General features: G+C 37.3%; 1 long non-coding RNA gene and 1 pseudogene across 1 annotated transcript; one reads left to right on the forward strand and one right to left on the reverse strand.

Moving 5' to 3' along the window:
- LOC139078795 (uncharacterized) lies at positions 1–27,986 on the forward strand. Its single transcript, XR_011531910.1, has 3 exons — positions 1–87; positions 15,962–16,057; positions 26,775–27,986. It is a non-coding gene; the product is annotated as an uncharacterized lncRNA (long non-coding RNA).
- On the reverse strand, positions 6,801–8,785 carry LOC139078361 (nuclear receptor-binding factor 2 pseudogene; annotated as a pseudogene).

Below are 27,986 nucleotides of genomic sequence, written 5' to 3' on the forward strand. Positions count from 1 at the left end.
GGGAAATGTAGTTCCGGCCTGCCTCGGAAGGGGAAAAGGTGAACCTGTAGTGGTGGATGTTTGTGGCGCTGAAGTTGGCCGTGCCAGGTACCAAGTTTTTCCCCCAGTCCCTTTAAGAATTCTGATTTAGTCCACTCCTAAATGTCCCAGCTCTCAATCTCCTTGGAGGAGAAGCCTGGGTTTGTAAATTTCCTGGGCAGCACATAAGATAAGACCTTGGGCATGCCACTTAGCCTGTCTGGAGATGTCTGACACAAAAGAATTAAGTTTTCTATGTGCTTAATTGTATGCTAGACACTTTGCTAAGCAATTAGCTGCGTTATGCCGTGTAATCTTCCCAACCCAATGGCATATCAGTTTCCCAGTATATGACAAAACTGGTCAAGTGACATAGCCATAGTTGAAACTAATGTCTGTGTGAATTCAGATTCAAATTTCTTAAATGCCACCTGTAGGTATAGTGAAGGGACTACGCAAATATAATGAAGGTATTAAAAATCACTTTGAATTATCTGGATAAATACTTTTAATTTCTCTTTAGTTTTTTTTAACGTCATGATCTCAATTTTTTTATACTCAAGGTATTATTTCTACTTTGAGAGCTCTGGAGAAAATTCAACTCAAAAACAGGCTAATGGATTTGAGGAGTTAATATAGGCTCTGTTCTTGCAGATCTAAATTCTTATCATCCATTAAGAATGGACTTTTAATTCTGATTGCTTCTTTGCAATTCAACTTCTATAGAGTCCACTCCAGAGTCGTTTCACCTTTCTTTACCTTTGGGTAGAGTTGGGTATATATTTCTTGTTCTGGGTTGTTCTCAGAGGATTACTAGTAAGAAAGAAAGACATTTAGAGTTCAGAGGTTGTTTCTGTTAGAGTACATGGGTGAAGACAGGGTTAAATTCAGGTTTGAACTTTTCTCCTTTAGAATGGCTTAAAAAGTTAACATGATAAAAAAGAAATTCACTACATATTCCACTGTGTAAAACGGGATATGATTTTGGGAAGGCTAAAAAAAAAAGATAAAAATAAAGATATCGATAAATAGGAAAAAGGAAATTAAACCATTTTCACTTAGATTGGCAGAGATCAAAAATTCAATAATTCACTCTTTTGAGGAATAGGGTGGGGAAACAAGTCTTCTCATACTTGTTGGTGAGAGTGTAGATCGGTACAACTTCTGTGAAGGGCAATTCGGTAACGTCCATCAAGTTTACCAGGTGCTTTAGTACATGCCGTCTTATTTAACTCTCACAATCCTCCTGGAAGATATATTACCATTACAGTCATGTGCTGCATAACAAAGTCAGTCAATGATGGACCTCATATCTGATGGTGGTACCATAAGACTAGTACCACATGGCCTAGGTGTGTAGTAGGCTATCCCATCTAGGTTTGTGTAAGTACACTCTATGATTTTCACACAATGATGAAGTCACCTAACCATGAATTTCTCAGGACATATCCCCGTTGTTAAGCAAGGCATGATTGTCTATCTGTTTTATAAAAGAGTAAAGCTCAGAAAATAAAGGAATAGGAGAAAATAAAGTAGTGAGAATACTGGGTTGGCCTGCTGCTTAATTTCAAAGACCCTCTCCATTTTGTTACACACATATCTCTCTCTCCATGTGTTGTATACATGTATAGAAATGTTGAACATGTATATACAAGCATATATGTGTATATACGTGTGTGTTGTATACATGTGTAGAAAGTATCTCCATATGTTGGGAAATTTGAGTTCTATAGCTGGCTCTGTCACTATGAGTCAGCCATGTGATGTAGAAAGTGTTATTTATTCTCTCTGGCCTGTAGTTACCTCACATTTAAGATAAGATTTGAAATAGGTGATATCTAACATTGTTACCTAACTTGAAAATTCTAGTATTTATTAGGACTCTCTCTTCAGATGGCATTGTGCTAAGTGCCGTACCAAATGAATTCAATAGTATTTCACTTAGAAATTAGTTTATGGCTGCTTCTTCTCAGTATGCCTGATGCAACATTGTATAATGCATGTGATTTCTCCTTATTTATGTGAAAAAAAAATCATTTGGCTATGGTCACCAAACATTTTGACTACATGCTTCTGTGGATAAAAAATATTGAGCAAACAACAGGCATTTATGCATGCCGATCTATTATTTATAAATTATATATGAATGTACTACTTTATACATTATAAGGATAAGATGAAATAATAGAAGTAGAAATTTCAATATTTTCCCTCATGCCAATATACAGGCTTGTGCATCTCCATGGATACTATGGTTATTTGATATTTATTCACTCATATTTTATCTAAAAGCTTACCTTCTTATTGTGCTTATTACATTTAAGTATCCCAGGAGAGGACATCTTTAATTCTCCAAACAGATATTATTAAAATGGTGCATAACACATTTTCTGAACAACAGGCAAGATTTGCTTTCAACCACTGTTGTTTTTTAAAGTACCTTCCAAAAGTTTGAGTTTGGTCTCTTCTGATTCCTCAAATGAATGATTTCAAGCATTTTTGTTATTGCACATAGCACATGTTGAAATTGAGATGTACTAAAATAACTTTGATTGGGAAATTATTAGAAATATTAAGGCACCTTTTGAGATAAAGGAAACAGTAGGGTCTCAGAATAGATGAAGGTAGAGGCCAATGAAAGCAAGCGAAACTGTAACGGGAGGAAGTTGTGTGTCTTTGGGGGGAAGGAAATAGGAGATTGAAAGCCAGCTTTACTCATTGTTTCTTTCTTTTACTACTTACTATCTCTATAGTTCGTTTTGGCACTTACCTCTTCTATTTGTTTTTAAATTTTTAATGCAAAAGGTATAAAAAGGTATATAAACAATGTCCATTCTCCTGTCCGCAGCCACCCAATTCCCCTTCACTAACACAGCCAGTTTAGCAGTTTCTTGTGTGTCTTGTCAGAGATGCCTGTGTGTATTCTTTCCTCCAATGATTTTGGAGATCATTCTATTTCAATCATATCAATTCTTCATGCTTTTGTACAGCGCTGTAGTATTCCATTGTATGGACATACTACACTTTATTTAACTGGCCTCATAGTGATGGACGTTAGTAAGACATTTAGGCTGCTTCCACTCTTTTGCTATTACAAATAGTGCTACAGTGAATAACGTTGTGCATACATCACATCACAAACATATGAGTGTATCTTAGAATATATTTCTAAAGGGTATGGTATATATAAACTTGATGGACATTACCAAATTACCCTTCACAGGAGGTGCACCAATTTACACTCACCAACAAGGATGAGAAGACCTGTCTCCCCAAAACAGTGAATTATTGAACTTTGATCTCTGCCAATCTGAAAAGTGAAAATGGTTCAATTTCCTTTTTCTTCTTATGAGTGAGTTTCTTAATGTATGTCTAAGGACAATTCAAATTTCCTGTTCTGTGAACTGTAACCTTTTTTGCCTGTTTTTTCATTGGATTGTCTTTTTCACCTTGACTTCTAGGAACTCTTTATACATTAGAGAGATTAAGCTTTTATCTGTGATATAAATTCACTTTTTTTCCCTTCCAATTTGGTATTTGCCTCATGACTTTGCTCGTTGTACTTTTTACCATGCACATCTTTTAAACACGTAATTGAATTTATCAGTCTCTCCTTTGATAGCTTCTGATTTTCATGTCATAATTAGAAAGGCCTTCCACTTTCTCCGGTTTCCCCGGGTATTTTGATTTTTTTTAACACTTAAAAATTTAGTACATTTGGGATTTATCCTATTTTTAGGTGTCATGAATGGAATCAGACTTTCTTTCTATTTCTTTTTCTTTTTTTTTTCTTTCCCCTGACCCATTTTTCTGAACACTACTTATTAAATAATCCACCTTTTATCGACCTCTTTGAAATACCACCTTTTCTAAAATGCCATATATAAATGTGTGTCTATTCTCAGACTTCATATCCTGTTCCATGCTCTGTCTATTTATTCATGTGCCAGCATCACACTCTTTTAATTACTAAAGCTTTGTAATGTGTTAATATTTGGAGACCAGTTCCTGCTATTACTCTTCTATTCCAGGCTTTTCTTGGCTATTTCTACATGTTTATTTTTCCACATGAACTTTTAACTCAGCTTGACTAGTCTGACAAAATGATGCTGACATTTTTATTAGACTTGTGTGAAAATTGTAGGTTAATTTAGGGAGAATTGACATCTTTATGATGTTGAGTCATCCTATCCAAGGACATGGAATGATTTTTCTTTTGTTCATGTCTTATTTTGTGTTCCTCTGTAGCATTTTAAAGTCTTTTTCATGATGATCTCACACATTTCATCTCATACATTTTATTTTTTGTGTGGTTATTGAAAATGAGAGATTTTCCTTCTATTGTGTCTTAACTGGTTGTTGTTTGAATACAAGAAGACTATTGATTTCCACATATCCTAATACTGAATTATCAGTGCCTTCTGGTGAACCTTTGAAATATGGTGGGTAGTTTTCTTTTTTGTAATCCTTGTTGATTTGGGGGATCACTTTTATGCCCATGTCATAAAAAGAGTTTGGAAACATTCCTTCTTTTTCTGTACCTTTGGAATTATCTGCTTTTTAAAGGTTTTGCTAGAATTTTCCTATGAAATCCTCTAGTCCAGGCCCTTTATTATTTTGGCAGGGGTGCGGGAGATGGGAAGGGAGGATCTTTGACACCTTTCTCTATTTGCATTTTGGAAATCTATTTAAATTTTCTGCTGGAAATACTTTTGCTAAATTATACACTTCTGGAATATTATCGACTTTATCCCAGTTTTCAAATTCATTTGCACTGAATTAAGAAGAGAGGTAGAATTAAACAGTTCCTTTAATTTCTTTATAATCTGTATGGAACCTTTTGTTTGAAAAAAGGGTCTTTATAATTATGATTAATTAGCATCTTGAAATGGAATGATTATGCTGGATTATCTGGGCAGGTCTTTAATGCAATCACCGGTGTCCTTATAAGTCGCATGCGGAGGGAGATTACATACAGAAGGGAAGGCAGTGCAACCAGAGAAGCAGAGATTGGAGTGATGTGGCTGCAAGTCAAGGAATGATGGCAGACGCCAGAAACTGGCAGAGGCAAGGAACCATTCTCCCCTAGGGCCTCCAGGGGGAGCACAACCCTGGCAACACCTGGTTTTCAGTTCCGGGATGCTGATTTCAGACTCCGCCTTCCACAACTTTGAAAGAATACACTTCTGTTGTCTTAAGCCACCAAGTTTGTGGTAATTTGTTACAGTAGCCACAAGAAACTAATACAGGCACTTTATGAAACCTTTGTTCCGGACTCTGCACTGAAGAACCTAGGCCAAGGCAGCAAAGTATAACCACTTGGGATAGCACTTTCTTTCCTTAAAGATTTTGTGTCACTCCACTATTTGCTGACATTGAATATTGTTGTGGAGAGTTACGATGCCAGTCCAATTTATTCTCTGATGTAAGGAACTAGATATTTTTGCCTAGATGCCCTAATGATTTTCTTTTCTTTTTCTTTTCCTTCCTTTCTCCCTTCTTTCCTAAAATTGTTGAAGTTCAATAACATCTTTGCTAGAATATATATCTTTGTTAACTATTCTAGTTCAGTTTCCCAGGCATAAATATTACCATATAAATATGTATATAATACCATATTTTATAGACAAATATATATATATTCTCTTATCTTTATTTTAGGAATGTTTGTCTGAATTATATCTATTTTAAAGTACAATTATTTTATTGCTTTCTTGTAACCAAAAACAGCCAACTAGCATTACTTCTAGTCATTCATCATTAAAGAGAAAAGGATAATTCACTGGATATTTTTAAATAGTGCACTATATAACAAACAAAAAAAGTTAAATTTACAAAAGTACCTTAATTCATTATGTAAACTAGTAATTAAGAAAAGAGCAAAACTAATTATTTCTTTCCTTATAAAATAGAAATTTAAAGAGTTCTCTTAGTCTTAATGTTATCTTTATGTTAAATTAGCTCAAAGCGTGATACATATAATATAGTGTCATCTAGAGAGGGATGTAATTTACACACCTCATGTGAATGAATAAAATTTGCATAACAAAATGAATCCAGAGAGCCCTAGGCTTTCATATTAAAATTTGGCATTGAGTTATCTTTTATGACATTATACGTTATTACATAAAACATATTTTTATATATTTATAACCTTAAGAAAAGAAATAATTGTTTCTTGAAAAAGATCTCCCAGTAGCCATTTGGTTTCTAATAGGATAAACTGAACCTCCAGGAATTTGATGTCTGCCAAATCTGGAATCCTTGGTTTGAGTCAACAAATCAGATATGCTGCATATTTCACAGCAATTGTTTCCTAAGTGGTGGTTCTGCCTTTGCTCCTGAAGTCCTGACAGATTATGCCTTTCTAGGGAGTATCCCTGGCATGGGTGGTTTTCTGTATGTTGGTGGTGTTGTTATTATGTATGAACCATATTATTTTCCCTCCTTTCCTCTCATGTGCTTTTCTATTTTACTTGGTTATAAGTCCTTTAAGAACATTCTCCAGAAGAATATTCCTCTAAGAGTTCCTGTAAGAGAAGAAGGTTTTTTTATTTTTGTTTTTGTTTTTGCTGAGGAAGCTTAGCCCTGAGCTAACATCTGTTGCCAATCATCCTCTTTTTTTGCTTAGGAAGATTCCCCCTGAGCTAACATCTATGCTGATCCTCCTCCACTTTATATGTGGGTTGTGGCCACAGCATGGCTGAAGTGGTGTAGGTCTGCGCCCGGGATCTGAACCCGTGAACCTGGGCTGCCAAAGTGGAACATGCAGAACCTAACCACTACGCCATGGGATTGGCCCCAAGAAGAAGTTCTTGAGATGGAAAATTAAAGAGAGGAAGATTGGGCGTTGGTATGTCCGTGGCTTTCCCAGTGTTTGCTGCAAACTTCTGCCAGACTGATGATGTTCAAGTTTCTAAATGTGATGATAAGCTCCATAACTCTGATTTTTTTCTCACAAAATCAGCATCTACCTGTGGCTCCTTTTTATTAGAGCTCTTTGAAGACTGACCTTTTCAGCTTTTCATTGTTTCTTTTCTTTCCTTACTCTTACATTCTCAGCCTCAAGGAACTCCATGTGCCTCTTTAGATACACAATTTTGGTTATCTGTTTATTTATAAATATTTGATCATCTTTTGTAGTTTTGCTTCCAATTCCTGGTTCTGCTGGCTTATTCTGTTGCTGAAGGAAAAAATAGGTCCCTGTAAAAGAACCCCCCTGAGTTTCTGCAGGTGTGTCTCTGTGGTGGGCCTCTATTTCTAGAAAAGCAAAGGACTTGGGCTTCTAACTTCCACGGCAGAAGATTGGAGATGCCTGAAGATGAGGAGCGACATCTTGTTCATATTCTGCTGGACTTTCATCCTTTCGCATTCTTTTCTCTTTCCCCCGTCTCCAGCATGAGCAGTAGCAGCTTCGTACGACGATCTCTTTGCAATTCCAGTGATAAATGGGCCTGTTCAGACCGTGTCAGCTCATGGATTCAGAAAGATATATGTCTGCTTTTTGTGACAACAAATAGCCTCTGCGTATTTCCCTGCAGCTAACAATCTGTTCTTCTACTTTGCTGATGAGTATGTGTGAGGGAATCTTCATTACTGCTGTAGACTTTGGGATGGGCAGTGCCCAGAGAGCTGTGGGCTGCAGCTTCAGCACATGAAGGAGAACAGCAGGGCAGTGTGACATGCTGTAACTCCTCAGCTGTGCCCTGGGAGTCTGGTGTGGCCTCAGCAGAGTGACAGCCACATCACTTCTTCCTCCTCTTCTGGTTGCCAGCGTGGATCTGCCCTTTAAATATTTGTTCTATTTTTTCTTTTTTCTTCAAGGATTCCAGTTATTACATCCTGTTGTATGCTCTTTCATTCTTTTACAAATCCTTTTCATTTGTTTTCTTATTTATTTTATCTTTGCTCCTTAAAGTGTTTATAGCAGTGTCTCTTTTCCTTTATATGCCTCTACATTTGTCCTTTATAAATTTGATGGTTTCATTTTTCTCCCACTGCTTTCTTGAGCTCTGACACTCATGTTTTATCTTCCTGTGCTGTCTAGTCGTCTTGTCTCAAAGTTCTTTTATTTGTGCTTTGAGCTCTTGCTTCATAGACTTGATTGCTTCTTCAGTTTTTAAAATTCAAGGAGAAATGTTTGGCAGTGATTTTTGTATGCTCCATGACAATATTTTTCTGGATGTTATTATGAATCTGCCATTTATTTTTCTTGTTTTTTTCCATTTGTTCCCTTTTTCCCTAGTGTATCTTTGAATATCCTGTTTTGGTTCTCTTGTCAATTAGGCGTCCTTGAAAGGGTGAGTTTTCCCAATGATTAGGAGCAGGTTTACATCCGGACACAGCCAGACCTGAGTTCCAGGCCAGTTGGGATTATCTCGTGGTTCAGGGAGTGGTATATGAGTTCATGTAGCCTTCTTTTCTTTCCATTGAATGGAATAGGCCACTTTGGGGTTTTTACGACTCAGTCTTTTTCTCCTACACTGCCATGGTGACAGTGTGCTTCCTGCATACATGGCCTCTTGCTGGGTTTCCTTATTTAACTATCTTCTTTTATTCATGGAACAAAACTAGTTCTATGGTACCTAGGGATTCAGGTTTTCCATCTCAAGGGATAGCCTTCACCTTTAGTAATTGTACTTTGCTGACTCATTCTGATATCTGCAACTACAGTGTCCTTGCTCTTCTGTCTCTTCTCTCCAACCCTCCCTGTGAGATCCCCACTGCCATAGTGATTGCGGATGTATTTGTTGCTATGGAGCCTCATCAGCCTTGGTCTCTGGTCATTATAATGAACAGAATACTCCTCTTGACCTGCTTTGGATATGTAGGGTAAGGGAGAAATACATTTTTGTTGTATTAAGTCCCTGAGATTTGAAGTTGTTTGTTACTGTAGCATAACCTAGATTATTTTGACTGGTACAGTCAGTTCACAACTAAGGGTGCTACCCTAGAAGGCATTTGGAAAGATAAGGAGGCATTTTTGTTGACACAGTGGCCATGTCCAAGGGCCAGGGGTACTAAATCTCTGGTAATGCTGACAACAGTCCTATGCCATAAAGACTGCTTTGCTGAAACGCTGATAGTTCCCCTACTGAAAAACTCAGTAAATGAGTTGACAAGTCCAGCTAGATTGTCTTCCTGAAATGAGTGCCCATTATTAAAATCTTGCCCAAATTGGATATTTTAGACATTTTTTTGTCTTCTATTTTAAATAATTCAGATAATTTCTAATTTTATGTATGTATGTATTATTTCCTAAATATAATATCCAAGAGTGAACTATTAGAGTTTATTCATTTTTATATCATTCTTATACTCTTATTGATACTCAGTAAATATCTATGAATTTCACTAGACTGAAATATCTTCTTGGGCCCATGTGTGAGAAAGTGCTTTCCAAATTGTGAGTGCACATTAGCAAAATGTGGATTCCCCTTTTGTTTTCTGTAGTTTGAACTGGCAAGAGGCTTGGAGAATAAACAATTGAAAAAGACATTCCCTAAAGGTAGCCATCAAGTGTAATAAGACTCAAGTCAAATGACCCAGCTGTCACAGTAAAATACAACCTATTGATTTCCTTCTCACTAGGGAAACACACTGCTTGCCACTTACCACAGTGGCATGGAGAGAAAGTATCACCCTAAGAACTGCGGGAGGGATGTCCTGTGTAGCTGAGAGGAAGGCACAGAATGAATCTGGTTGCATGTGTCCCTAGGAGATAACCACATGTTTTTATAAGGAGTGAGGATGGGCTACACTATCATCTTACTTTAAGGGTCAGCAAATAGCACCCTAGTTAAAATATAACTGAGGTGAGCAGTAACCTTTTTTAAAAAAATCATTCAGAAAAAGGCCATTAAATACCAAACAGGTGCAAACACCTAGTAGAGAGGAGGCGGGGTGGGGAGGGTCTTACGCAAAGATGAGGATAGAACCTGCCTTCTAGGCTTTTAGAATCTAAGCATATACATAAATAAATCTAATACCTATAGACTGTGACAAATGTTATAATAGAGATAGTAAGAAAATTTAGTGAGAATGTAGAAAAGGAGATTATTTCTACTTGGATGGAAGAAAATTAGTTAAATCCGGGAAGAAGAATGCTTTAGCTTAATGTGTGGACTGCTGAAAAATATGTAAATATCACTGACTCCATTGTCCTGGGGCAGGGTTATGAGGTGGAAGAACTAGCGTTGGTGGAACGTTTTGGAGTAATAATGTTACATACGTTATTTATATGGCTGTATTAATAATAACAGATGGTTTATGTAATTAGAACCTGAAAAATAGTAGATGTTGATGGAGTTAAAAGTTAGGGTATACTAATAATTATTACAATAATTTCCCATGGACTCCTCAACTTATGATTGCACATATACTATATGTCTAGGATGTTCACATCATGCACAGTGGCAGCTAGTGTACCCTCGAGATGTCCACGTTACTTCAGTCTACTGACATTGACTCCTTGCGGTATCTCATTCAACCAGAACCAAAAATAAAAATGTTATTCAAAATGATGTTTAAGTAGATTCTGTTCTTGTAAGATCAACCACTCTTACAGCCTGGTACTAATGTTTAGGTCGTCAAATTCAAGGAGTTCTATATGGGCTATTAAGTTAGTATATTTCCTTTGGTTGGATGCTGGTATTGATTAGATGAGGAATAAATAGCTTGGCTTGTCTTCAAGAAAAGGCACTTCATAGTATCTTGAATCTTCTTACCTTAGAAATGTCTAATGTCTATACAGAGCTGAGAGGGAAAAGCTATTCAAGTGCATGTCAGCAAGCCCAGACCTTTAGAGCTGTGAGCAAAAAATGATTTGTTTCAGTTCTTCCCACAGCATTTATTCACTTCAACAGGATGCCTCTCTACTCCCTTGCTCCTTTCTACTGTCGTAAGGAAGGAATTCATACTGATCCCTCTTGTAAGCTTCTTTAGGCCTGGTGGGTATTGCATGGGTGAACATCTGGGAATCTGTTCTTTGCTGTCCAGTGAATCAGCAGAAGAGGAGATGGGCGCCAGGTGTCCTACAACCCACTGCATCTTACGGATTGCTGACACTAATCCACACGGCATCATCCTGTAAAGTGAGATGGCTCTGGGGCTGCCACTGATCTGAAGCATTCACAGCCCAAGGGAGATAACTTTTCATGGTGATAGAATGTACAGTTTTCTTGGAATTTTAATTTGTTCCAGAATTTCTTTCCAGAGAGCATATCCTTGTAATTTACTGTGCTTAGTATGAAGAGTAAAGTGACAGAAGAGAAGGAGAATGAGGTGATAATATGAATTAAAATATCTACAGTGTTTTCCAGGTTACATATTATATAATTTAAAACTCACAATAGCACAATGATGAAAACATTGTTTTTATACCCATTTTACAGATAAGGAAATTGAGATCTGGAGGGATTAGGTAGTTTGTCCAAGGTAATTTGCTAGTAGGTGGAAGAGATGAAAAAATACTAATACCCAATATTGAGCCAGACATGCTGCGTATGCCCTCCATGAATTAGTAAATTCACTTCTCACAACAACCTATGTGGCAGAAACTAACACTGGCTCTCTCTCTTTTTTTTTTTCTTTTTAAATAGTTGAGAAATCAGGTACTAGAAATCACTTAGGTTAAGGGACAAAGCCTAAACTTGAATTCAGGTCTCCAGACTCCAGGAGCCATTCTATACTTTGGTGCAGCCCCAGTCACGTGGCATCTTCTGACTGCACTTTGAGATCTCTATCCATATACTCTGCTAGGATAATGTCTATGAAGTGCTTTGCGTACTGTCTTGCACATAGAAAACATTCTGTAATCCAGAGCTACTGTTAATATGTGACTAGTAAGGGTATATTCACCTGTTACTTTTATTCTAAAGATTTCTGATGATTTTACAGCTATTGCTAAGGTCATCAAATGCTGGATTCCACTAAGCCTTTACCTGTTTAAGGTTTTCAGGTTGTGGTTAGAAAGATGGGAATTCAGTGACAAAATGTGATTTTTCTAAAACGATAAGGAGTCAGTAGCAAGTCAGGTAGCAAGGCACAGCAGCAAGGGATGTTCTTATTGTGTTTGAGTCCATGCTACCCTTTCCTTGCCATAAGCAGTCTGTGAGCTCACAGTATCATTTTTTAAAGTGCTTTGCAGCATTCCAAGTGCTTTCAAACACATTCTTTCATTTGTGCCTCACAACAACATTGTTGGGTGGCTATTATTATCCTGTTTTACAAATAAGGAAACTGAGATCCAGAGTCAGAGGGTAAGATTCAATTCACATGCCTAGGAAATGGAGGAACCAAAGTCAAGAGCAGATTCCCTGACTCAAAGCTCAACGCTTTTCTCATTGCACATTGCTGCCTCGTAATGCGATTAAGACTTCTGTTTCCTTATATTAATTATGAGCCACCAGAATCTGAAAATGCAAATGTAATAAAGTGTCAGAGTGGGTAGCTTTATGAAATGCATGAACAAAAGGGAAGTCTGATGGGCTTAACAGTGAAATCTTGAAAAGTTCTTTCGACAAATATTCATCCAACACGTATTTATTTAGTCCTTACTCTGTCCATGACATCATGTTAAATTATGTGAGGTGTATAAAGAACCAGAGGCCAGGAATGCTGGGAAAAGCCTTCAGCTCAAGTTAACACATTTTTAGATGTAAAAAAATTTATAGGAATCGTGTCATGGCAATTACTTACATGTCTTATTTCACCAATTAAACTAAAGTCAAATTGATGATGGTACCTGTGTCTTACTTATCTTTACATTTCACGTAATGCCTGGCTCAGTATCTTTCTTGTTGAATGAACAAATGAATGAATGAATAAGAGTGTAGAGTCAGGGCCCCTGCTTTCTAGGAGCTTATGGACTATATTGAAAGATAAGATATAAAACTAAATCAAATAAAATATAACATTGATATATGATCATACGGTGTAGAGAAGAGAGGCATAATTTCTAGTAGAGATGATCAGGGAAGGCTTCAGGGAAGAGGCATTTATTGAACAAGAGGTAAGTAACAAGGAAGTCTGCTGTCTTTTTTTAGAGCCACATGGATAAACTAGTCTAGTGAAAATAAGAGGGAGGAGTTTTGAATCTTCCAGACCCCTGTAGGTGGGCATAGTGGGCATTAAAAACAGTTTTGTTAAATGAATGAATGGGTAAATCTTTCCATCAAAATTTTTAATACGTTAACTTTTAAAAGTGGGATGCTATTGAGTTATCTTGACATTACTTGGAATCAGTTAGATAAGAAATGTCAAAACACTGTGATCAAGGATCTTGCCATACTCAGTTTGGCCCTTCTAGAAATCACAGAAGTGTCTTAGAGAGTTCTTTACTCTGCTATGGAGATTTAATAAGCCTGTACAATTCAGAGAAGCATTCTGGATGTATAATCAAACAGTGCAACAGACATCTTTGAAAGGTTGCCTCATTTCCTTGAGAGGGAGAACACTAAGCCCAAAGTCTTCAGTTATATCCTCATTCCTAACTTTCTCCAGTTAATGTTTACATCTTTTGGCAGGCTGGCCATAAAAACTAGGATATGAGAATTCCTGCTTTATTCGGAGTCTGGATTACACTCTGGTCTCTGCATTGATCATTTGGTTTTATTTCTTTTCACAGAAAACCTCTTGCAATGCCTCCTAGGTTACTCTCAGAGCTGGGACTTTTATACCAACAATAAAAGGAAGCATTATTTACCATAAGGCATTTTTCCATTTGATGGCAATGACTCACAGTGCTTTCCTTTGCTCAAGAGTAAAATAATAATGCTTCCACCTGAAATTTAAGGGTTTTTTATGTTTTCTCAATTTTACCTGGGGTTGTAATCATCAAAAGAATAAATAAGAGCTTAAAGCATTAATTATGGAGGTGAGACTTCAGTTTGCTTTTATTACAACAATAAATAATAAATACATTCAATGGACTTTCCAAATATTGTACTTTTGTCTTATTCCCTTTAGAAACATTTTGAGGAATAGTATAAAGAAAAATGTCAATAGTGGTAGTATTACCAATATAAATTATTTAGTGTTTTTGGTGATCACGTTTGATGCCCCATATACAGTCCCATTGAGGAGAAGCCCCATTTGAATTGGATGACTGCATATCTTCGGTGAAGACCAAATAATTTATCTTAACTTACAAAACCACGATGAACACCTTTCAAAAAATAACTTTCTAAATTAATCATCTGGCACTGTGAGGTGAATCCTGGCTTTTGAAAACGTGTATGCTACATTTTTGGAAACTTTGTATATAGAAATGTTTGAAATTTCTATGTGATAAAACATGAGCCTTTTATAATACTTCGCAGACCTTTATGAAGTTCAGAGATTTGTATTATCCCCCATCTCCCCTTAGAACTATACGTCAGGGCTCTATATATTTATAAAGATTATGACTATGTGACAAACCTGACTCGGAATTCCAAAAAATAAAGGAAGAGAACGATGGGAGTAGTTGAACATATATCATAAACAATAGGAAAGGAGACTTTTAAGACATTTAGTGTGGGGAAAAAAAAAAAGATATACTTTTATAGATGGAAGCCCCAAATTGAATATGGTTCAAAGAGGATGGGAAGCTCCTTCCCCAAGGCTGTGGTTTTCAAATGTTAGTGTGTAGGGATCTCTTGGGGAGCCAGTTAAAAATAGGATTTCTGAGCCCCAATCCCAAAGGATGTCCACATCCTGTAAATATCTGAAACAGGAAAGAGGTGCGTGAGAAAGGGGTAAGATGGAGGGATTAAAAGGCCTGGAAAAAACTTCTGTGGATGATAAATATGTTCCTTGTCTTAATTGTGCTGATGACTCCTCAGGTGGTACATAAGTCAAAATAGCAAATAGTACATTTTAATGATGTACTGTTTGTTGTATGTTAGTTGTATGTCAATAAAGCTTTTAAAACTTTATAAAGTGGGCCATGGGCAAAAGGAAGGAGGAGATTCCTCTGCTCCTGAGGCGCTTAGTTTTAGAGGTTCTTGTGTCTTTTTTTGAAGCTCCTTCTGACTCCGCCACATTGTGAGGTTTGCATGTGTGTGTACTCGCATGTGTGTGTGTGTGAGAGAGTGTAGTGTGAAGGAGTTTGTAAACGGGAACAATAGCTCTAGGCCTCAGGCAGTTCTTACTGTGTGAAGTTGCAAGACCCCGAGAGAAGAGTAGCCTTCTCTGCCGCTTGAGGGGCCTTCACTGTGGGTTTACAGTTGTGAGGAGTACAGAGCCTTGCCTTTGACTCCTAGGCCTCTCTGGTGACTGTGGCACCACACAGAAGGAACAGCCTCTTTTATGCCACCCAAGTTGTTGGGACTTTAATGGCAGTGGTGTGCAATGTGGTGGGGATCGAGGTCAGCAGTTCTAGAGAACTTACAAAAGAGTCTGAGATTTCGAGGCAGATGACCACATATGAGTGAAAAAAATGACTTATTTGTAGGCTTTATGAGCATTCTATAGGTTGTCTAGCAATGACTTGGGCTGAAAAACCTCAGGATAGGAGAAAACTGGTGTTACCAAAAGAAGATGGCGGCTCAGAGCTACTTGAATGTTATAAGAGATGTGACTCAGCTGCATGGTGGGAAGCACATTTACTGAGGACAGACATGGAGGAAGGGTCCAAGACTTGCCTATCCTCGCCTCTTTATACAGATAGGGAGATGGAGTCAAGACTGATTGTGAGCTTTGCCCGAAGTCACACACATAATGTGACTGTCTGAACCAAGAAAAGAATAACTCACTTTTTCAGTTCTTAAGTACCTGCTCTTTCAACTGCTCTTTCTACCAACTTCAGATCCTTCTTTTATTTTGATTCTGAAGAAAGGAACTGAAAGCTGGAAAGAGTATAACAAGCAGGAGAGGATGTCAGCAACATGGCAGAGTGAGCTATTCTCTTTGTCTCTCTCCCTTCTGAACCACAACTATATGGACATTCACTGACCAACAGAGGAAGCCCATACAGCACAACAGGATGCCTGAGAGACACACAGAACTATACACCTGAGGGTGGATGGACTGGCCGCCCAGGAAGTGGCAGAGAGAGGTGAGTACGCCCAGCTCTCCCCCATAGCCCTGTGCACCACACAAACACTTTCCACCTTAGTGCACAAGGCCCTGAAAGTGGGAACACACACCTGGACAACCGTAGGAGGAGATAGTGGTAACCTTTGCCAATGCTCATGATTGCTCTTGCTCTCCTGGTGGAGAGGGGAGTCCTCCATAACCCTGCGATGCCTAGGAGCAGCCCTAGACCAGGTCCCAGCATAGACGCCCCCCCCTGCCAAGCACAGTGGTGCCGTGGACTGTAAACAGACCTACACACTGGGGCAGGCACTCACCAGGCCCCCAGTGAGCACTCATAGGGCTGCCGAGCCCCAAAAGAGGGAATGTGTCTGGGTGGCTGTGGGCACGGCAGCTTCAAGCTTGCACAGGATCACCTTCTTGGCGAGGAGGGGGTGTCCATAGGGCCCCTGCAGTGCCAAGCAGTGGCCCTAGCCCCAGTCTCAGGAAGGAACCTCTGTCCACAAAGGACAGTCCACACAAGCGCTTGAACACACCCCAGGCTGCAGCAAGTACCCATAATACCCCCACAGCTTCCAGCAGACAGGGTGGGGCCAGAAACACTGTTTCTGCTTCCCCCTAGAGGTAACAGATGGAATCTGTGTCTGAAGAATACCACAAATGCCCTGACAAAAGGTTAGCTCGTCAACCACCATGAGAAACTGCAGCAACAATTCAGAGCAGAAGGAAAATCACAATTCTCCAGAAACCAATGCTGAAGATGCAGCAATTTACAACCTAAATGACAGAGAATTCAAAATAGCCATCATAGGGAAACTCAAGGACTTACAAGAAAACAAGGAAAGACAATTCAAGGAGCTTAGCAATAAAATGATTCTCTTCACCAAAGAGATTGAAACTATCAAAGAAATCAAGTAGAAATTCTGTATATGAAAAACACAGTTAATGAAATAAAAAAATAATCTAGGGACTGGCTCCATGGCTGAGTGGTTAAGTTCACGTGCTCCGCTGTGGCGGCCCAGGGTTTGGATCCTGGGCGTGGACATGGTACTGCTCACCAGGCCACATTGAGGCAGCGTCCCACATGCCACAACTAGAAGGACATGCAACTAAGATATACAACTGTGTACAGGGGAGGTTTGGGGAGATAAAGCAGAAAAACAAAAAAAGATTGGCAACAGTTGTTAGCCCAGGTGCCAATCTTTGAAAAAAACAAAACAAAACTAGAATCATTAAGAAGTAGAAGTGATCTTATGGAGGAAAGAATTAGTCTTCTTGATAATAAAAATGTAGAAATTCTACAGGTGGAGGAGGAGACAGAACTAAGATTTAAAAAAAAAGAAGGAATTCTTGGAGAAATATCTGACTCAATCAGGAAAAGCAACATAAGGATTATAGGTATTCCAGAAGGAGAAGAGAGGGAGAAAGGAGTGGAGAGCTTGTTCAGAGAAATAATTGCTGAGAACTTCCCAAACCTGGGAATGGTTTCAGATTTACAGATAAATGAAGTTAATTGAATGTCCAACTTCATCAATGCTAGAAGACCTTCTCCAAGGCATATAATAGTAAAAATGGCAAAGGTTTCTGATAAAGAAAAAATATTAGGAGCAGCAAGGCAGAAGAAGATAACCTACAAAGGAAACTCTATCAGGCTTTCAGTGGATTTCTTGGCAGAAGCCCTACAGGCTAGGAGAGAATGGAATGACATTTTTAAAATACTGGAAGACAAAAACTTTCAGCCAAGAATAGCCTATGCAGCAAAACTTTCCTTCAGATATGATGGAGAAATAAAAGCTTTCCCAGATAAACAAAAGCTAAGGGAGTTCATCACCACTAGACCTCCCCTACAAGTAATAATTAAAGATGCCCTCATACCGGCAACAAAAAGGCAAAAGTCTACAAAGCTCTGAGCAAGAAGACAAATAGACGTGATCAGAAACCTGCAGCTCTCCACCAGAATAGGAAGGCAAAGACTCAATTACAACTTTAAAGAGAAAGGGAAAGAAAGCATCAAAAGTAATGATAAATACTTCAACTTAGCCACAAACCCACAAAATTAAAAACAGAACAATTTGTAACAGCAATTACTCAGAAAGGGAGAGGAAAGGGAAGGAACCTGCTTAGGTTAATGGAGATAAGAGGCTGTAAGAAAATGGGCTATCTCATATCCAATATCTTTCATACAACCCTCCTGGTAACCACTAAACAAAAAATCAGAGCAGAGCTGCAAATCACGAAAAGAGAGGGAACTGAGAAATCCCCCTCAGAAAACCACCAAAATGAAATGGTAGTCAGAAATGCAAAGGAAGAGAAACAATGGAAACATAGAACCATCAGAAAATAAGAGATAAATTGGCAGTATTAAGCCCTCATATATCAATAATCACTCTAAATGTAAATGGTCTGAACTCTCCAATCAAAAGACACAGATCAGCTAGATGTATTAAAAAATAAGACTGAACAATATGCTGCCTCCAGGAAACACATCTCAGCTCCAAAGACAAACATAGGCTTAAAGTGAAGGGATGGAATATGATACTCCAAGCTAATGGCCAACAAAAGAAAGCAGATGTTGCCATACTTTTATCAGATAAAGCAGACTTCAAGTTAAAAAAGACAATGAGAGACAAAGAGTGGCAGTATTTAATGATAAAAGGGACATTTGACCAAGAGGACATAACACTTGTTAACATATATGCACCTAACACAGGGGCACCAAAGTACATAAAGCAATTATTAACAGACCTAAAGGGAGAAATTAACAGCAAAACAATAATAGTAAGAGACCTCAACACCTCACTCACATCAATGGGTAGATCATCCAGACAAAAAGTCAACAAGGAAATAGTAGATTTAAATGAAACACTTGATCAGATGGACTTAATAGATATATCTAGAACATTCCATCTGAAAACAGCAGAATGTACATTCTTCTCAAGTGGACGTGGATCATTCTCAAAGATAGACCATATTTTGGGAAACAAGGTAAGTCTCAATAAATTTAAGAAGATTTAAATCATCCCAACCATCTTTTCTGACCACAATGCTACGAAGCTAAAAATCAACCACAAGAAATAAACTGGGAAAGTCAGAAATATGTGGAGACCAAACAACATGCTATTAAAGAACCGTGGGATCATTGGAGAAATCCATGGGAAAATTAAAAAATACCTAGAGACAAACGAAAATGAAAATACAACATACCAGCTCTTATGGGATACAGCAAAAGTGGTCATAAGAGGGGAATTCATAGCAATACAGGTCCACCTCAACAAGCAAGAAAAATTTCAAATAATTAATCTTAAAATGCACCTAATATAGCTAGAAAAAGAAGAACAAACAAAGCCCAAAGTCAGCAGAAGGATGGAAATAATAAAAATCAGAGAAGAAATAAATGAAATAGAGAATTAAAAAAAGAACAGTAAAAAGGATTAATGAAACTAAGAGCTGGTTCTTTGAGAAGATAAACAAAATTGACAAGCCCTTAGCCAGATTCACCAAGAAAAAAAGAGTGAATGCTCAAATAAATAAAATAAGAAGTAAAAGAGGAGAAATTACAACAGATACTGCAGAGGTACAAAGGATTATAAGAGAATACTATGAAAAACTATATGTCCACTAATTCAATAACCTGGAAGAAATGGATGAATTCTTAGACTCACACAACCTCCCAAAACTGAATCAAGAAGAAATAGAGAATCTAAACAGACCAGTCACAAGTACAGAGAATGAAACAGTAATCAAAAACCTCCCAAAAAACAAAACTCCAGGACCAGATGGCTTCTCTGGAGAATTCTACCAAAGATTCAAAGAAGATTTAGTACCTATCCTTCTCAAACTATTCCAAAAGATTGAAGAAGATGGAACACTTCCTAACACATTCTATGAGGCCAACATTACCCTGATACCAAAACCATACAAGGACATCATAAAGAAGGAAAACTACAGACCAATATCACTGATGAACTTAGATGCAAATATCCTCAACAAAATGCTGGCAAACCAAATACAGCAATACATTAAAAGGATTGTACACCACACTCAAGTGGCATTTATTCCAGGGATGCAGGGATGGTTCGACATCTGCGAATCAATCAATGTGATACATCACATTAAAAAATTGAGGAATAGGAATCACATGATCATCTCAATAGATGCAGAGAAAGCATTTGGCAAGATCTAACATCCATTTGTGATAAAAACTTTGAATAAAATAGGTGTAAAAGGAAAGTAGCTCAACATAATAAAGGCCGTATATGACAAACCCTCAGCCAACATCATACTTAATGGTGAAAAACTGAAAGTCATACCCCTGAAAACAGGAATGAGACCAGGGTGCCCACCCTCACCACTCCTATTCAACACAGTACTGGAGGTGTTGGCCAGAGCAATTAGGGAAGAAAAAGAAATGAAAGGAATCCAATTTTGAAAAGAAGAAGTGAAACTTTTGCTATTTGCAGATGACATGATTCTATATTTGGAAAATCCTAAAGAATCCACCAGAAAACTGTTAGAAATAATCAACAATTACAGCAAAGTTTCAGGGTACAAAATCAATTTAAAAAAATCAGTTGCATTCCTATGCACTAACAATGAACTAGCAGAAAGAGAAATCAGGAATAGAATCCCATTTACAATCAGAACAAAAAGAATAAAATACCTAGGAATAAATTTAACCCAAGAGGTGAAAGACCTGTATACTGAAAACTATAAGACATTATTGAAAGAGGTTGAAGAAAACATGAAGAAATGGAAAGATAGTCCATGTTCCTGGGTCAGAAGAATAAACATAGTTAAAATGTCCATGCTACCAAAAGCAATCTCCAGATTCAATGCAGTCCCAATCAGAATCTCATTCTTCACAGAAATAGAACAAAGAATCCAAAACTTTATATGGAAAAACAAAAGATCCCAAAGAGCCAAAGCAATCCTGAGAAAAAGAAGAAAGCTGGAGGCATCACAATCCCTGATTTCAAAATATACTACAAAGCTACAGTCGTCAAAACAGCATGGTCCTGGCACAAAAACAGACACACAGATCAATAGATTGGAATTAAAAGCCCAGAAATAAAAACACACATCTATGGACAGTTAATCTTTGACAAAGGAACCATGAACGTACAATGGAGAAAGGAAAGTCTCTTCAAGAAACGGTGCTGGGAAAACTGGACAGATACATGCAAAAGAAGGAAAGTAGACCATTATCTTGCACCATACACAAAAATTAACTAAAAATGGATTAAAAATTTGAATGTAAGACCTGAAACCGTAAAACTCCTAGAAGAAAATATAGGCAGTACACTCTTTAACATTGGTCTTAGCAACATCTTTTTGAATACCATGTCTACTTGAGTACGGGAAACAAAAGAAAAAGTCAACAAATGGGACTACATCAGACTGAAAAGCTTCTGCAAAGCAAAGGAAACCAAGAACAAAATGGAAAGACAACTCACCAACTGGGAGAAAATATTCACAAATCATTTATCAGACAAGGGTTGATCTCCAAAATATATAAAGAACTCAACAAAAAAAAAAAACCCAAACAACCTGATCCAAAAATGGACAGAGGAAATGAACAGACATTTTTCCAAGGAAGATATACAGATGGCCAACAGACACATGAAAAGATGCTCAACATTGCTAATTATTAGAGAAACTCAAATCAAAACTACATTGAGATATCACCTTACACTGGTCAGAGTGGCTATAATTACCAATACAAAAAACAACAAATGTTGGAGAGGATGTGAAGAGGGAACCCTCATACACTGCTGGTGGGAATGCAAACTGGTACAGCCACGCTGGAAAACAGTATGGAGATTTCTCAAAAAATTATAAATAGAAATACCATACAACCCAGCTATCCCACTACTGGGTATCTATCCAAAGAACTTGAAATCAATAATCCAAAGAGATTTATGCACCCCTATGTTCATGACAACATTATTCACAATACCCAGGATGTGGAAACAACACAAGTGCCCTTCTACAGATGAATGGATAAAGAAGATGTGATATATATTCACAATGGAATACTATTCAGCCATAAAAAAGACAAAGTTGTCCTATTTGCAACATGGATGGACATGGAGGGTGTGATGTTAAGCAAAATAAGCCAGACAGAGAAAGACAAATACTGCATGATTTCACTCATATGTGGAAGATAACAGATACATGGATAAAGAGAATACATCAATGGTTACCAGAGGGGAAGGGGGTTAGGGAGTGGGCTAAAGGGACAAAGGGGCACATATGTATGGTGATGGATAAAAATTAGACTACTGGGGGTGAGCACAATGAAGTATATTCAGGAATTGATAAACAATAATGTACACCCAAAATTACACAATGTTATAAACCATTATAATCCCAATAAAATTACTTAAAAAAATAAATAAGCTATAAAAAAAGAATAGAACAAGCGTGGTTAAGGATATTTGAAGTTCAAGCAAGATCAGATATGGGAGAGCATTTAGGTGTGACAAATTAGCATATTTCTTCAGAGTCATAAAAATTACATATCAGGATCCTGAACAACCTTGCAAACATAAATGCAAAATCACAGTCTTGCCTAAGTCTTAAAGAGCAGCAGTTATTTTAAAAGGATAATCAGAAAACATAAGATTCTGGAAAGTCTGACAAATCTCATAATCCACTCCAAGAACCATCATGCTATGCTACGTTCGGAGGACAGGGTTTAGTTAGATGGCCATTTTCAATTCTCAAATAAATCTAATCATAATCCAACATTCCTTGGATAAGTAAATGTTGTAGGCTCAGGCTAAATAAGATCTTAATAAGCTCTTTTGAGACCAGGAGTGAGAAGTGAAGAAGTGAGCTGGCCCTGGAGCACAATCATTGGCTGTAAGTAATTTAATAAGAGTTTTCATACATAGGGCGAGGCTGTGGATGAGTTGTACTTATTCTTCCTAAGGCTGTACTTTAGGAAGTAGGTTTAAATTCTGAATGAGTTTGGCAGGGAGATGTGCATTGCTAACCATTGGAATTTGTAAATATGTTTAAAAAGAGATAACCTCTTATTTATACAGGATTCCAGCTCAGGTTCTACCTCTTCCAGGAAGATATTTCCTCTGACATCCATAGGCCACATTTATTTAATCTTTCTATGAACTTCTATTGCCCTTAGAGTTAATAGCATGCAGGTTATCCCAAAATTAATTGTTTTACTTGTGTCACCTATGTGCAAAGAGCAGGTTAGATATTAGAGGAGATACATAAATGGAAAGGTAACTGGGTTATCATCTTCTTGAGGTCTGGAGAAGGTTTCAATGTTCTGAAAGTTGAGTTAGAATTTATGAAGGAGAGAAGAAATTTCAGTTAGAATTTAAGGATTCTAAATACAGGGCCTGGAAGTAAGCCTTGGCTAGACTATACAGTTTATGGTGGTAAGAAGCAAGAGATCAAGCTGGCACTGTAAGTTGGGGTCAGATTGTGTACAACCAACAGAATGGGAGAAAATATTTGCAAATTATATATCTGATGAGGGACTTATATCTAAAATATGCCAAGAACTCTTACAACTTAGTTATAAAAACACAAATAACCCAATTTAAAAAATTATCAAACGATCTGAACAGACTTTTATACAGATAACACATACATATGGCCAATAAGCACATGAAAAGATGTGCAATGTCGTTAATCATCAGGGAAATCCAAATGGCAATGAGATACCATTTCACACTCATCAGGATGGCTATAAGAAAAAAGTAAGATAATAGCAAACATTGTCAAGAATGTGGAGAAATCAGAACCTCAGGCCCCACTGGCAGGAATGTAAATTGGTGCAGTCACTTGGAAAACTATCTGGTGTGCTTCAAAAAGTTAAACATAGAGTTACTATTTGATCCAGCAATTGTACTTCTAGGTATATATCTAAGAGAAATGAAAACATATGTTCAGATAAAATCTTCTATATAGAGTATTCATAGCAGCATTATTCATGATAGCCAAAAAGTGGAAACAATCCAAATATTCAACTGGTGAATAAACAAAATGTAATATATCCATACAATGGAAACTTATTTAACCATAAAAAAGAATGAACTCCTGATACATGCTGCAACATGGATGAACCTTGAAAGCTTGACACTAAGTAACAGAACCCAGAAACAAAAGGCCACATATAATAATATGACTCTATTTATGTGAAATGTCCAGAATAGACAAACCTAGAGAGATGCAAAGCAGATCAGTGGCTGCTTAGGTCTGGTGGGGGGACTGACAGTGTGAAGACTTGAGGGATGACAGCTAAAGGGTACAGGGCTTCTTTTGGTGCTGACGGAATTGTTGCAAAGTTGAATGTGGTGATGGCTGCACAACTCTGAATATGCTAAAAGACATTGAATTGTACACTTTAAAAGGGTGAATTTTATGGTATATGAATTAGATTTCAATAATGCTGCTATCAGAAAAACTCCCTAAAACTCTATAAACTTGAATATAAATTGTAATTATCAATATGAAACAATGATGTATTTTATCTTTAAAATCTTTTCCTACCTGTGTACACTGAAAATACCTGAAAACAATGACCAGCCCAATAGTAAAGACTACAGTTAGTTCCCAGATTGTGGTTTCTACCGTTTACATTAAAAGGAACTTGTGTTTTTTTTTTTTTGAGAAATGGCTGATTGTAGATATGAGACAAAAAGAAATATACAAAGCGAACCTGAAACATCCTTTAGTATTGGAAAGCAAGGTAACTATCAAAGACTTTTGGGCCATATCAAAAGAACTCAGGAGGCAACCTGAATAAGCTCACACTGGTCAAAGGGGGAATAATTTGAACATCAATTAAGACAAAAATTACAATGGAGTAAGTCACATCAAATATGTTTAATTCCATGGGTTTATAGTGGTACTAAAAACAACTCATTAATGACTTTTGGTGATTCTATTTATTTATTTACTGAAAACTCCTAAAGAGAAAGAATCAAACATCTGTCTTCCATTCTTATATAACTGTACCTCAGTAACCAAATAATTGACGAGGGGACATTTTTCTATATAGAAGTATTCTAGCTAATAAATGAAGAAGAAATGACAAATATCACTATTTTGCACTCCCCAATGAATTAATGGGTCTATGTAATAATCATCAACAGTTGATAACATCATGAAAGAGAGACAACGTGTACATCCTGATAGAAGTATGCAATATTACCCATGAAGGAAATCTACCCAGAAAAGAAAAAATTAACCTGAATCTGGTAAAGCATCTAAATTTACCTACCAATTTATAGGAAATACAAATGACAAAGGAACTCAATAAATGACATCACTGGAATGTAAATAGTATAACAGACTTTAGGAAACTCTACAGGATAAATGACCTAGTATCTTCAATAACAACCAAAAGAAATACGAGAAACAAAAACAGAAGGAGAAGGCTTTAATGGGCATAACAGCCATTTCCATGTATGGATTGGATCCTTATTTGGATCCTGATTTAAATGAATTACCTGTTTAAAATATTTATAGGACAATCAAGGATATGTGAACACTGTCTGGTTATTTGATGATATTAAAGAACTATTGTTAATTTATTGGGTGTGACTATAATGCTTTCTAAAAGGACTCTTGTGTTTTAGAGATACATGCTGAAATATCTCTATGCTATGAGATGGGAGGACATGTAGGATTTGCTTTAAAATATCTGAGGGAGTAGTGGGTAAGGGTATAATGAAACAAGCTTGTCATGTGTTAATAGTTGTTGAAGCTGGATGGTGAAATGGGTACATTGAGTTTATAATACTATCGCCACCACTTATGTTTGTGTTTGAAACTTCAAGACTAAAATTTCAAAATCAAATTTGCAAAAATTAATAGTGAATGTTTTTAGACCCCATGACCAATAAGACATAATTTGAGGAAAAGGAAATAAAGGAACAATCCTTGGCAGTTCTTATGGTTAACTTACAGAACCACCATTGCCTTTCTACTCTGCTGGGCAACAAGTTTAAGTCACTAAGCTCAACTGAGCCTCACCAAGGATGTATCAGAGCTACTGAATTAATAATTCAAAGTCAGAATGTATCACAAGTTAAACTGTTTATGTTTATTTGTTTGAAATACTCAATTCATTCATTTCCCATGGGTGGCAAGCATTTTGCCTGTGGGTAACAGCAGGCAATGGGTGTTTCAGCATCAGTGAAATTCTATTTAAAAAATTAACTGGAAAGGGAAAGGACTTACTTCATTAAAAACCAAAGAAAGGAGAATCAGAGTACAGATTTAATGGAATGTGGAAGAGTACAAAAGAAAAGAAATGCTCCATTATCAATTGTCAAAGAATGTAAGCTGACAATGAAATAGGGCAGACTTCTCATAGTTATGAAAAGCCTATATATTTAGAAAATGAATAAGCTTATTTAAGGTATAGGTAGCCCTTTAGAAAGGAGAATAATTTACAAATATTGATGTTGATTTATTTCCCCAAGTTCAGGAGACATTTTATGATTGTAATATTGGTTTTCAGTATTCTGATTTTTTGATATACTGAATTATTTTTAAGTAATTAAATATTGATATTTATGTTGATGTAATACCATTATTTGATGCTTTGAAAAATACAAAAATCTCACTTATGTCTTCAATTGTACCATAGATGATCATTTTCAGACCAACAAAATATATTCAAACTTTTCTAATCATATTCCTCCTTGTTTAAAACCTTTCCAAGTTGTAGTCTTATTGTTATTACTTCTATTTCCTAGGCTGCTGAGGCTGAGCATCTTTTGTCATGTCTGCTAGTCATGTGTATTTCACCAGAGTCACTTCAGACTTCTATCGGCTAAATTTGTATGGAAGGCAGAATTCTAGGACGATCCTCAAGATTCCCACACCCTGGAGTTCATGCTTTGTATAATCCCCTCCCCTTGAGAGTGGGTGGGAATTGTGAACTTGATGGGGCAGTCACTCCCTTGATTAGGTTACATGATATGACAAAGGTGACGGTCACTCTCATGATTGCCTTATGTTACATACACTAATCTCATGGTGGACTGGAGAAAGATGCTCCTGCTGGCTTTGAAGAAGCAAGCTGCCATTCTGTGACATGGCCAAATGATGTATTGCCAAATGGCCATGTGATGTATGGCTGTATGGCCACGGCTATTACCTGAGGGCAGCCTCTAGGAGTTAAGAGTGACCCCCACCAACAGCCAGCAAGAAATGTGGACCTATGTTCTCAACTACAAGAAACTGAATTCTGCCTACACTGTGAGTGAGCTTGGATGAACACTCCAAGATCCAGATAAGAACAAAGCCCTGGTCAACATCTTAATTTCAGTCTTGTGAGACCCTGAGCAAGGAACGCAGCTATGCCATACTGGACTTCTGACCTAAAGAACTATGAGGTAGTCAATGAGAGTTGTTTTAAACCACTAAGTTTGTGGTAATGTTACACAGCAATAAAAATGTGTACAGTTGATGTTCTGTTAGAATGAGGGAATTGGTGTGGATGTTGGAACATTATGGAACGTGAGAGGGTGGTGTGGTCAGCAAATTATATGGGCTATAGAAGAAAAGAGGAAGGAGGTTCTCAGGCCCAATTCCCTGCTGTTTCCCGGAGCCCAACTTCCTGCATTTGCTCAGAGCTAGATTCCCTCCACTTCGTTCCTTTGATTTTCCTTCAGGAAAAATCCATCTGAATCTGGCCATTTCTAGCTTTAAATAATTTAGCCAGACCCTTCTACTCCAATTATTCCCCCTGTGGTTCTGGACCCTGATTCTCACATAGGTAGGTGCAGTATCTGAGGGCTTTGCTTTGAAATACAAAGTGACACTCTTATGCGATTGATATTCACCTACTTGGTTGAATAACTTTGTCTGTTGAACATTTTGTATGTATTTGTCTTTTTCCACATCAACACAAATATAATTTGGATATAATATTGTAGGAAATAAAGAAAAACCTAGTATTGTCA

The sequence above is a fragment of the Equus przewalskii genome, chromosome 22, assembly GCF_037783145.1.
Source record: "Equus przewalskii isolate Varuska chromosome 22, EquPr2, whole genome shotgun sequence".
Classification (NCBI taxonomy): Eukaryota; Metazoa; Chordata; class Mammalia; order Perissodactyla; family Equidae; genus Equus; species Equus przewalskii.